Consider the following 13813-nt stretch of genomic DNA (forward strand, 5'->3'; position numbering starts at 1 on the left):
CGCCAGCATTTATTGACATGCTCATATTGTGTTTTTCCTTAATTAAATTAATATGGAAAATGATGTTAATAGATTTTCTCAATGTGTATATGTGGGTTTTAATGCATTACTGCATTTAGGCTGCTAAAATGCATTATTTAATGCATTATTCATTTTTATCTTCAGTTTTGCATCTCTACTAATGGATTGATATATGATTTTTTTCCTTTACTGTTCTTTTATACTTTTATACTTTAACATTGTGTTGGCCTGGCAGAATAGTTCAGTATTTTCTCTTTTTCTATTATCTGGAACTGTTTGTATAAAAAAGGAGTTATCTGTTCCTTGACTATTTTATAGTACCCACCAGTAAAATGTCTGAGTCTTGGGTTTGTGTATTTGTGCATGTGGGTGGTGGCCAGTCATTCCATTTATTTAATGGACATAGGAATATGTAGATTCTCTGTTTCTTCTTGAGTCAGTTTTGGTTTGTAAATTTTCCCTTTCATCTACGTTTCAAATTCATAGCTAATAGGTTGTTCATACTATAATATTTTAAAATATCTTACATATCTATAGCTATAAAGATTTTAAACTCTTAATAGTATTTATTTTATTTCTTTTTAAAAAGCAATCTAGTCGAAAGGTGTCAGTTTTAAAGTTTTCTAAACATCATGTTTTGGCCTTATTTTTCATGTATATGTGCTGTTCTTTTTTTGTAATTTCTTAAGATATTTAGCTCATTAATTTTCAGTCATCTATTTTCTAATATAAACATTTAAGTGTATAAAATTCCTATGAAATATCAGTCTAGCTGTTTTATATAGATTTTGATATATACTATTTCATAATCATTTGGGTTTAAGTATTTTCCAATTTCTACCTTGATTTATTTATTCTTTGACCCATGGGTTCTTCAGAAGTGAGTTTTAAAATTTCCAAACATATTAGAATGGTTATTTAAAAAAGAACTTAACTCCATTTTAGTGAGAGAAGGTAGTGTCTATGATACAGCAATCTTCTTACTTACAGACTTACTTAATTGTTTAATTTTCATAAATGATCCAAATGTGTTTGAGCAGAATGTTTATTTGTCTGTGGTTGGATTCAGAGTTCTATATATAGTCACTGAAATAAGCTTAATTATGACATTCAAATATTCTATTCCTTGCTAATTTTTGACTGCTAGATCTATCACCTTTAGAGGAAATTGTATTAAAATCTTGTAAGTTAGGTGAAGTTTTCTATTTCTCTTCCTGTCAATTTTTTTCTATGTATTTGAAATTATATTATCAGGTACAGATGGGATATGATTTTTAACATGATGAATTAAAACATCAATATTTAATAATCTTCTTTAATAATGCTTTCTGCATTAAAGTCTATTTTGCTTAATAATAATAGAGCTACATGAGCTTTCTTTCTGTTAGTATTTGGCTGAAATATCTTTCCTCATCCTTTTCCTTTGACTTTTCTGTGCCCTTAAATTTTAGATGTGCCTTTTGTAAATAGCATAAAGTGGAATTTTCTAAAATCCATTTTTATAGTCTTTTCCCTTTAAGAGGCAAGTTTTTAGCCCATTTGCATTTAATATTGTAACTGATGCATTTGGATTTATTTCTATTTGATTTAATTTTTCTATTTGCCCTACTTTTCCTCTTTTTTTTATTCTTTTAGAGTGCTCATTTTCCTTAATTAAATTTTCCCTTATGCTAATTTGGAAATTATACACTCTCAATTATTTTAGGGGTTAACCTTTAACTTTTATCAAGTATATTCATTTTAACAGATTCTAAAATTAATATTTCATTTCCTCTCAAACATATAAAGATTTCCCCTTTTGTATTATGATCAAATTTTTATTCTGTTTTCATTTATTTATTTATTCAGCAAATATTTATTGAGTGCTTAGTATGTACAAATACTGTGCTAGTAGCATGGAATATACTAGCAAACAAATTAATCTATAATACACATTATTATATTATTTTATGCAATCAATATTTGTTTAGATTCATCCAATAATATCAACTTCTTTGTTTACAATATTTCCTTGCATTTCTGTGCTTCTTTCTGAGAACATTTTCTTCCTTCCTGAAATGCAAACATCTGGAAATTTATTTCATGTGAGTTTATGGGATTCTGTCAGTTTTTTGTTCCTTTCCAAAGATCTTTATTTTTCCCTCATCTTAAATACTAGCTTAGCTGGTATACACTTCTAGATTGTTAGTTATTTTCTCTCAGCACTTTGGGTTAATTATTCCACTGTATTCTTGTTTTCATATTTGCTGTAAAGAAGCCTACTGTTGGTCTAAGTATTGTTACTTTCTGGTGATTTGTTTTTACTTTTTGAAGGGTGTGGAATTTTAAAAGTTATCTTGCTTGAAATTTGTTGATTTTGAAGAATCACATCTTTCATCAATTCTGTGACATTCTCAGCTTTTAATAATATTTTCTGTTGCCTCCTGTTCATTTTCTTTCATCTTTTCTACTGGAACTCCAATTTTATATGATTGTTTTTCTCATTCTCCTTACTCTCAACCACACTTCCATATTTTCATGTCTTTTTATCTCTGTCCTGCATTCTCTCTCAATTCTGCAGACCTGCTTTCCAGTTCAATGATTCTCCTTTTGGTTGTGTCTGGATGCTGTTCTTCTTATTAATTCAATTGTGAAGTTTTATTTTTAGAACTTCCTTTTATCAAATATGTCTTTGAAAAGTATCTTGAACCTTGCTTTTAGAACTCTTTTATTTCCTTAAAGATTTAATTATGCTGATTTTACATTGTATGTACAATAATTTCTGTATCTTTTGGGTTCATATAGGCAAGGTTATTATAACCAGAGACTCAAAATATAGTGGCTTACACAAAACTAGAATACTGTTTCCTAAGCATATCTGCATATTAGAATCACCTGGGAATCTTTTTAAAATTTCAAAGCCTAGGTCATACCTCAGAAAATCAAATCACTAGCCCTGGAGGTAGGGCGTAGGCATGGGTATTTTTTGAAGGCCCTCAATTAATCCCAATATGCAGACAAGTTTGGTAATCACTGGTTCAGAGCTGGATAGCCATTCCAGGTCTTTTAGATCATTCTGCCATCTTCATATGTGGCTTCCACTTGTGGAAGCTTTAACACAGCTTTCTCAGTTCTTGGACTCTCCCAGTTAGTGGGAAAAGAAACAGAGATCAAGGAAGTACAAGCCTATTTATTTAAAAGGCAAAATTCAGAATTGTCGCCCATTACTTTTGCTTATGCTTTGTTGGCCAGATCTTAAGTCAAGAGCCATACTTAAACACAAGGGAGGCTGGGAGTCACTGCCCTTTTAAGAACGGCCATGTGGCTAGACGAAGGCTGTTTCTAGAGGCGGATGGGAAATGGACATAGTGGATCAAGAAGTTTGCCATAGGGGCCTTATTCTGCAATTTTTGTTTCTGCTGATTCTTGTACAAAGCAGCTTGTTTCTGTATGTGTTTTGTAAGTTTGGATTGTGAGATCATGTTTGGCTGGGTTTTATCTGTGAGAAATCAGTTATCCTGATTTCAACTACCTTTGGGTTTTCTAGATCACATAGCTATTGAGAATTCTTAACCCAAACCTGTATCAGGACAGGTCTTGGGTTAAGAGTTGTTGTCTTTGTGGATTGTACATTAAAAAATTCTCTTAGCTCTGATTTTAGTGGGGTTTCAAAAAGAGGTAACAGTCAATGATGTAATCAGTCCTTCATATGTATTCAGAACTAAAGTGGATCTTTTTTTTTTTGATCCCCATCTTTGAGTGAACCTTATTTCTTCTCCTCCTTATTGCCCTTTAACCCAAAACCTTTGGTCAACTGAAAAAATCCCTCAGTACATCTGATCATCAGTACACGTGCACCATTCTGATTTCCTATTCCTCTATTACTTTCTTGTGAGATCAGCTTTGCATTTAAAAGAATGTCATATATATAGTTTTTGTTTGTTTTATAGCAGGACATTTCAGGCTATTCAGTCTACCACATTACTGAAGATGGAATTGTCCTTTTTATTCTCAGTCTCTCAAGACTGGCAATGGTTACTTAAGCAGATAAAGTCATATGCATTTATTCAACAAGCATTATTTGACCTCTTATACTGTGCTTGAAAATGTACTTGGAGTTATATTGGAATATGTCCCTGTTGTACATGTGCCCAAGAGGACTGGAGAACTGAACAGAATAAAGAAACTTTGAGTAGTGTCCCTAACTGCAGACAAGAGGCTCTTCCACCCAGAACATTTGAAATCACCACAAAGTGGAGAACAAGGGAGGGCAAGCCAAAGAGGAGACATGTAACTTGGCTAAAGGGACCTCAATCACTGAAAGTAGACATTACAACTTGACACAAAATAAAATGGGGCATTTATGTTTCCTGAACTGGAAACTGTTATGATCAAATAGTGTTTCACCAGAGAATTCTGAGAGCTTTGCATTGACCACAAAGGCTGGGACAACTAGAGACAGGTTCCTGAAGATGGGAGCCACTTCAAAAGTCCATTGAACAACTAAGGCTTCCAAACTCTATTTTTTCTATTTTTTGGGGGGGGGGAGGTGGGGGAGTGGGGTGGGGGAGCAGGGGAGAAGCGTTTACAAGAATTTCAAAAACTTCAAGTGTGTATTTTTTTTTTATTTTGTTTCAGGGTTTCAATCTTATCAGAGGATTCCAGTATCAGAGGACTACTTTGAAGTTCTCTTATGAAATTGTCTAGAGACATTTACTTGCCAAGTATCTCTAAGTAACAACAAAAATATTCTTTGTAGTTTAAAAAGCCTTTCTAGATACGGAAATGCTAAAATGCATTTGTTCATAACACCATCTAATTCTGTTTTCACTCTGTGACAGGGGTCCTGTGTTGTCCAAATCCCATTTATTCCTGAAAGTGTTTTAGACATAGAAATTTCAGGCAGTTTAAGCCTATATTTCATTATTTTTAATGAGAAAAAATTTTAAAAAAGCATTCTTTTTAACCTCAACCAGTTCTCCCTAATATCACTAACAATCCTTGGAAATCTATGTGATAATCCATAAAGGATTCCTGAAAGGTAAAAAGGACTGAAAAATACCGGTTACAATGGATGAAGATGAAGAGAATGAAGAGGAAGAGGAAGAAGAAAGCAGGAAAAGAAAAAAGGGGAAGAGAGGAACAGATGATGAAGGAGAAAATGATTAAGAACCCAAATAACTTGGAAAAAACAACTGTTGAGTTGCTCCTTTTGATTTGGTAGCTTTTTTTTTTAAGGTCGCTGTGATACAAACCCCAGGAAACCCACTCACCTAAAGAGCCAAAAAGCAGTTCCTGTGACGGTCCACCTTCCCCCATTTAGTCCCTCTTGGAAATCTACCACTAAGCTTGGGGACCTCACCCTGACAAAATTGTAAGCATCGTCAGGTTTTCGTGTAAGACCTGCTGCGGCGTGGCTAGCTGTGACTGGTGATTCCAAACCACCCATGGCTACCAGCTATTAAGTTGCCTTTTATACAACAAGTGCTTTTGTAACAGCACTTTTACTTTCTGTATAGCAAAGAAGCTTTGTAAATAAAATCCTAACATTTTGGGTCTGTTAAAAAAAAAAAAAAACAATTACAATTAATGACCTCATTGTGCAGTATGGACAAATGCTGTGTGCAATCCCACTATTCAATATCAATACATTATCCTTCCTCACAGGTTTTGTGTTTTAGTCATTCTCCTCTCTCAGAATGCTTTTTCACGCTCAACTTTCTTTCCAGTGATTGGGCTTTTCTAGGTCTTTTAAAGGCTCATGTTTTTTTCACAGATTTTCCCAGTTTCTTAGAAGGCATTCTTTTTAAACATCCTTTGTCTTATTTTTCTTTTCTTGAGACATTTTTTATTGTGAAATATAACATATATACCAAAAAATAAATTTCAAAGAATATTGTAACAAGTAGTTATAGAACAGATTTTAGAGTTTAGTGTGGGTTACAGTTCTACAATTTCAATTTTTCCTTCTACCTGCTCCAAGACACCGGAGACTAAAAGAAATATCAATATAATGATTCAGCAGTCACACTCATTTGTTAAATCCTATCTTTTCTGTTGTAACTCCTCCTACTCCTTTGATACTTCTCCCAATCTTTAGGGTTCTTGGGCTATGTCTTTTCTAATTTTTTCATGTTAGAAAGAGGTGTCAGTAATATGGGATGGGGGATGGAACTAGTTGATGTTCTTGGAGAGGCTGGCCCCTCCGGGTCTCAGAACTTATCTGGCCTAGGAAGCATCTGGAGGTAGTAGGTTTCTGGAAAGTAATCTTAGTGCATGAAACTTTTGTAGAATATCACATAGAGCCCTAGATGTTTTTAGGGTTAATAGGAATGGTTTTGATTGGGGTTTGGCAAACTGTACTAATTAGCAATATCTAGCTGAAGCTTGCATAAGAGTAGCCTCCAGAATAGCCTCTTGACTCTGAATTCTCTTAGTCACTGATACCATATTTTGTTACGTTTCTTTTCTCCCTTTTATCAGGAAGGCGTTATTGATCCCACAGTGTCAGGGCCAGCTCATCTCTGGGAGCCATGTCCCATGTTGCCAGGGAGACTCACACCCCTGGACGTCATATCCTACAAAAGGGAAAGGGTAATGATTCTCCTTGCAGTTAGAAGGCATTTTCACTTTACAATGTGGGGAAGATGACAGTGATCATGCACAAGCTTAAACAATGCCAAAACAAAAAAAGGCAAGAAAAGCTCTCTTCTGAGGAAATAATTGAGGCATGACTGCAGTGTACCCTGTACCCTCTTGCCCAGATTATAAATTTCCATTGGCCCCAGCATGCAGATATTCACAGCAGGTTTCAATTAGGGCAATGCATTTGGGCAACACTGGTAGGGAAATCTGTAATTGTGTCCTTGTACCCACTGTTGTTTCTAAAAAGTCTAGATGGAAAAGTCTTCTTAATTAGCAAAATAAATACAAAAATACAAAAAATAATAATTACATTTATTTCATTGCTTAAGGCTTCTATTCTACCTTCTAATTAGACAACAAATTCTTTTGTGGGCATGCCCTTATTTTACGATTTAATCCAAACAATGCTGCTGGCTTTCTATGTGGTGCCAAGCCCCATGCCAGTTGCCGAGGTACAGGGCTGCCTGCATTACAGCCCGAGCATGCCTGGATGAGTTTGTCCACGCTCCAGAAAGTGTCTGTGTCTGTGCCTGCGGTCCACTTATCTGTCACTAGGTAAATGGTGAGGTCCCAGGTTAGTTGTCCATAGCATCCCAAACAAAGCGAAACATTTTCCCAACTTAACCAGCAAGGGAAAGTTCCAAAGAATCAAGTCATTTATGGTGAGACTTTCCAAAATGTGGCTATTAAAATGAGTGTGAATTATGACGTCACCACTAACCACTAATCACTGTGTAGAATTCTCATATATTTTAGAGCAAAATACAAAGAAATAAAATTACATAGGGGAAAATTAAGTATTCTTCCCCCATTAAATTTCATAATTTAGTCCTGATCACTTTTTTTTACTGTTTTTTCTTTTTTTATTATTTTTAAAAATTTTTATTGATAGAACCAAACAACACACAAACACGAAGATTCTTAACATATGAACATTCCATACTAGGTGTGCAATCAATGGCTCACAATATCATCATATAGTTGTATATTCATCACCATGATCATTTCTAGAACATTTGCATCACTCCAGAAAAAGAAATAAAAAGAAAAAACTCATACATACCATACCCCTTACCCCTCCCTCTCATTGACCACTAGTATTTCCCTCTACCCAGTTTATTTTAACATTTGTTCCCCGTATTATTTATTTGTTTTTAATCCATTTTTTTAACTCATCTATCCATACAATAGATAAAAGGAGCATCAGAAAAAGGTTTTCACAATCACACAGTTACTTTGCTAAAGCTATATCATTATATAATCATCTTCAAGAAACATGGCTACTGGAACACAGCTCTACATTTTCAGGCACTTCCCTCTAGCCTCTCTAATACACCTTAAACTAAAAGGGGGATATCTATATAATGCATAAGAATAACCCCCAGGATAATCTCTAGACTCTATTTGAAATCTCTCAGCCACTGACACTTGATTTTGTCTCATTTCTCTCTTCCTCCTTTCGGTTCAGAAGGTTTTCTCAATCCCTTTATGCTCAGTCCCAGCTCATTCTAGGATTTCTGTCCCACATTGCCAGGGAGGTTTGCACCCCTGGGAGTCATGTCCCACATAGAGAAGGGGAGGGTGGTGAGTTTGCTTGCCATGTTTTTCTGAGAGATAGGCCACATCTGAGCAACAAAAGAGAGTCTCAGGGCATTGAGACCTTAGGCCTAATTTTAAGTAGGCTTAGCTTATCCTTTGCGGGGATAAATTTCATATGAACAAACCCGAAGATTGAGTAGCCATGGTCACTTCTTTCCCTCACTGCATTTTTCTTATTTTGTAAAGACAACCTTTCACTTTCTTAGATTAAGTTTCCAGTGTCAGAAAGTCCTGGCCCTTTAGGGAGTTCCTGAATCAGTGTCTTCCTTTCTCTTCTCATTGCTTCTGATAGTTCTGCGGTCAAAACCCTGTAACTATTTACTTACACTTACTAGAGAAAGGGCATTCCATTTTATTCCTTAGTTCTCTGAATAGACATGCATTTTAACTTGCTGGCTAGATTTCCAGAGGAAATCTGGCTGTAAGCTTCCTTTCTTTCTCTTTCACTGTTAGAAAGGGCAGGAAGACTGTGGCAAGCATTGACAACTACTTACATTTCCAATCAAAGCAGAGAACTTTCCCAGCATTCAGGGCTCCTGTCACTCACCCTGGCTGACATCTGCCCCAAATTGCCCTTTGAAACACCTAATTGCGGGACTTATTGAAGAGAAGTCTGCACAGACTCTAGCATTGTTTAATAGAAATATGCGCTGTCTGATAGAAATATGTAATGTGAACCATATATGTGATTTTAAATTTTCTGGTAGCCACATTTGAAAAATATATATTTTTATTGACAAATCTTCACACAAATACATTCCATACATGGTGTACAGTGACTCACAATATCATCACGTTGTGTATTCATTACCATGATCCATTTTTTTAGAACATTTGCATCACTTCAGTAAAAGAAATAAAAAGAGAAAAGAAAAAACTCATGCATCCCATACCTCTTTATCTATCTCTTTCATTAAGCACTTGTATTTCCATCTACCTAATTTATTTTACACCTTATCCCCCTATTATTTATTTTTTTTATCCATATTTTTCCCAGTGGCCACATTTTAAAAAGCAAAAAGAAACAGGTAAAGTACAATCTAATATTATATTTACATAATACAATACACCCAAAACACTATCTTTTAATATATAATCAGTATAAAAAGTACTGAGATATTTTAGATTCTTTTCTTTGTACTAACTGTACTTTACTCTTATAACCCATCTAAATTTGGATATCACATTTTTATGGGAAATAGCTATGTGTATGATTTTGTAAAATTTACAGTTGAAAAAGTGTATTCATATACCTAACATGTTCTAAACATACTTAAAAGTTTTCCAATAACTGAAAAATTATTTTCCTTTAATATTTGCATCCACATTAACAAAATTGGCTCATTGAAAAAATGATTGCTTTGATTTCAAAGCAAAAGCTATCAGTTTGTTTGCATGCTGTACGGGGGGGGTCACATTTCATTCTTTTCCATGTGACTATCCCATTACTACAGCACCATTTGTTGAATTTTTGTTTGTTCTTTCTTTCTTTGTTTTGCTCATTTGTTTGTTTTTTGGGAAGTGCATGGGCTGGGAGTCGAACCTCGGTCTCTGGCATGGCAGGTAAGAATTCTACCACTGACCTACCCTTGCACTGCAAAAGCTATCAGTTTTAAAAACTGCATCTGTCTGACTTAAGTACATTTATTAACTGATGTCAACTCAATATTATTAGCAATGCACTCAAAAAAGTATTGGTATATTGTAAAGCAACTCTATATTTTTCAGCATCAGAGTTCACAGTTTTCTTTTAGTTTTGCAGTTAATTTACGTATGCTGTTGATTATAATTAAATATTCTGCATATTAACTCATGTTAGGAAATAGTCAACATCATTATTATTGATTATGTTATGAAAAGATTCAAGTTCACTAAACTCTCTTACCTGCCTGGTTAGGTCACAGATGAGGTTTTCCTTTCCTTGGAACTTCATGTTTAGCTCATTTACATGCAGTGTGATGTCAGTGAGAGAATATATACCACTCTGCCACATTTTGCTTTGAGTATTGAATATTTGGCAAGTATTCCTTTTCTTTCAAGACAGTCTTGGACCAGAGTTAATAGTATAGTTAATTATTATAAAACTTTTCCACGACTTATTTAAAGAGCATCGGCAAGGATGTCATTAAGACCACTAAAATCACTGTCATCTATTTTTTCAATAATTCCATAAACTTGTAATGATTCATTGCATTTGCATGTAAACACTGAACAATTTTAACAACTATATCCATATACATTTCACGGACTGTGCTGCAGGAAACAGAGCACAAATATTTTTTAAATCATCATACAACATGAAAAACTTAGAATGACCATAACCCAAACACCCTAAAAAGAAGGATAGAAAGATCAAAGGTGATGGTGGAGTTATGTAGAGAAGACAGGATTTAACAAATGAATATGAATGCTGAATCATTAAATTGATAACTCTTTTAGTCTCCAGTAGCTTAGAGCAGCTAGAACTAAAAACCTAAAATTGTGGAATTGTGACCCATGTCAAACTCTGAAATATTTTCTGTAACTAATTTGTGATGCTGTGTGTTGAAATTTATTGCTTTTTTGTATATGTGTTATCTTCCACAAAAAAGAAAGAAAAAAGTCAATTGTGGTGATAAAAAAATAGTTAAGCTTTCTAGCCTTCTATATTCTGGGGTAGCTAGAAGGAAAAATCTGAGAGAATCGTATGATAGCCCATGGCAATCTCGGGATCTGTCTTGTAACTACTTGTTGAAGAGTGCTTTGAAAACCATTGCTTTTTTATTTCTTTGCTTGGTATATATGTTATACTATACAATAAAAAGTGTAAAAAAGTATCATACAGAAAAACAAAGAAATAAGGGAAGTATCAGTCCCTTTTTTAAAAATTCAATAAATATGGGTTTTTTACTTAACATAACTGGAACACCATCTATTGTGATAGAAACTAATTTTTAAAAAATATCTAGATGAAATTCTTCTTTGACAGATATAAAATATTGAAAATACTATTGCCATGAGTTTGATATTTTAGGTCATGAATGGAGAATGGAGAATATTTCTCTATAAAATAAGAAGCCCTTGAAGACAAAACATGCTCAAAATATTAATTAGGCAGTGTCTTTATATATCATGATTTATCTAACACCTTAAAAAAAAGCACTGGAAATTTTTTAGATTTTGAATCAATCGATCTTTGAAATTGTTTGAAAGTTCTTGCATTTTATAAGCAAAATTTGGCCAAAGTTACAAGGTCAAATCATTTTAAAATCTTTTAAAAAAGTTTTTTAGATTTTAAATTCTAATTTCAGTCAACTAATTTCATTAGTTCCTTCTTTATTGTTGAGAAGAAATTTCTTACCAAATTTTCTATGTTTTTGTGGAAAATGTCTTAATACTGTACACTTGAAAATTTTCTAATATAATAATTAGCTTTATCATTTTGCTCTAATTCAGTAGATTATATTTGCTGTTCTGTGAGTTATGTGATTATACCTTCTTCAGTTGTCTCCTTTTTCACTACCACTGCAGAACTAGCTTCCGTACCTCCATTCAATTCTGCATCAGTAGTATGCCTTCACTTTAAATTTAAAAATTAGTCCTAATTATTTTCATAAACTAGAAAAATAATTCAAATATATTACAATAAAGCTAATAAGTATTCCATTTAATTACCAATAATGACTGCATCTCTATAACTTGTGCTATCTGCATAAATAGTTAAACAAACACATTATACTGTTCAATCAATGAATAGAAAAAAAATAATTCAAACAAAATCGACCCACAGACATCAACCCTAAGTCAAGGATGTGTTTACATGAAGTACTAGAAATGATGCATGCATGTGCACAAAACATATGACGTCATAATACAATGACATCATCTTATGGGAGAAATGGTTAGAGCGAGATGTAGTCTTACCAAAACAATAGAGTTGCGTCTTTGAAAAAAAAATTTTTTTATAATGCTTCTGTTTTAAAATGCAAATTAAGTAAAATTTAAAATTTTGAACAACAGCAGCACTAACCATATTTCAAATGTTCAGTTGCCACGCATGGCTACTGGCTATCAGGTTGGATAGTGAGCGTGGCCTCGGACCATGTTAGAACCAGACCTGGTCGACGTTGAGCTGAATCTAAATCTATTTCTCAAAGAGCTTCTGATTCCATTTTCCTCGAGTGATTATTTAAAAACATACATGAACTGATATTTTTAAAAATACAATTAGGCTATAATCGATCGTGGCTTCTTTAAATAAATACATAATGAACTAATATAAATTAAGAATAAATAAATCTGAAACCTTCAGGAATTTAACTTTTACACTTTCACATTTTTTGTTTATTACATATTATATTCAATAAGAAACTCCATGCAAACTATATAGCACATTGCCTGGATCAGAATAAGTGATTATCGTGTTTGTTTTTTTCCTATGTCATAAGATTGTTGATGCTTTTGAGCCAGAAGTGGGTGATGCGATTGTCCATTTGCTGCTGCTTCTGGGGAAGGCGGGGGGGAAGGGGGCAAGAGTGATGGTTGAGAATCAAGGCTAGTTCCCTGCTGTAGCAGATGTCCCCATCTCCATCCCCATCCCCATCCCCATCCCCAAACCATGGCGCCACCGCTTGACTAACCGGTGTGGTGCTTACTAGCCATAGGGGCATCATCTCAAGCTAGTATCTTCTTGCCAGGCTCCTTCCTCTCTGACCACATGTCCAGGGAAGGCTGGCCACTGAGTGCAGGACGTTACCAAAAAGTGAGTAGACCAAGCCTCCATTCAGCTGTTGGTTTGGAAGCAAGGAAAGAGATGTCCTTCCTCCTACCTTGACCTGCCTGCATCCCAGAATGTCCTACAAAATGTTAAGGAAGGGGGCTGGTGCCATAGCTTTACCTCCTGGTCCCATAGATCACTGAGGTTTGAGCCCCTCTCCCAGGGTCATAGCTGCTGCCACCCTGGCTAATTGTGCCTATTAAAGATTATCATATGGAATTTGAGTGAGGCAATAACTGTAGGAAGCATAACTATGGATTTTCCACTAATCTTTAACATTTTGAGAAGATGTTCCATCCCTTCTTATAATATGAAAACCTACTGCCCAATTTTGAATATTGGACCCTCATTGTCAGAATATGTTTTTAGGCACATTGTCATCATAAATGTGAAAAGGGAGTTGTTAGTATAAGAGTAAAAGCTGGTCCTTATTGGGAGCTTACCAGTCCTTAATATCTTATTAACCCTCAGAGCAACATTAGTTGGGACTTCTTTTATCTGCAATTTTGCAATGATGAACCTGAGGCAAAGAGAGGGTAAAGAACTTGCCCAAGGACAAACAAGTGGTAAAGGATAAAGTTAGGATTCTAAGATTGGCATTTTGATTCTAGAATTTGATAGCTTCACTCTTATCGTATGTGATATGTGGCTGTCATGGTTTGCCAGGGCTGCTATGACAGATACCACACACTGTTTGGCTTAAGCAACTGGAATTTATCGTCTCAGTTTTGGAAGCTAGCAGTCCGAAATCAATGTCTCGACAGGCCGTACTTTCTCCTGGAGTCCAGAGCATTCTGATGGTATCCTGCCATC

The 13813-nt window shown here is 34.6% G+C and overlaps 2 long non-coding RNA genes across 4 annotated transcripts in view; one reads left to right on the top strand and one right to left on the bottom strand.

The window, feature by feature from the left end:
* The window catches only part of LOC143680996 (uncharacterized), a 30931-nt gene extending 20755 nt beyond the window's left edge, over nt 1-10176 (bottom strand). Inside the window, exon 1 of one of the 2 annotated variants that reach the window (XR_013174290.1) lies at nt 10130-10176. This is a non-coding gene — a long non-coding RNA (uncharacterized LOC143680996). The remainder of the gene's footprint in view (nt 1-10129) is intronic. The other variant, XR_013174291.1, reaches the window with a different exon arrangement.
* Nucleotides 1-13813, top strand: part of LOC143680995 (uncharacterized) — a 146892-nt gene that overhangs the window by 21326 nt on the left and 111753 nt on the right. The gene's annotated exons all lie outside the window — the stretch shown is intronic.

This window comes from Tamandua tetradactyla, chromosome 4, assembly GCF_023851605.1.
Source record: "Tamandua tetradactyla isolate mTamTet1 chromosome 4, mTamTet1.pri, whole genome shotgun sequence".
NCBI classification, from domain to species: domain Eukaryota; kingdom Metazoa; phylum Chordata; class Mammalia; order Pilosa; family Myrmecophagidae; genus Tamandua; species Tamandua tetradactyla.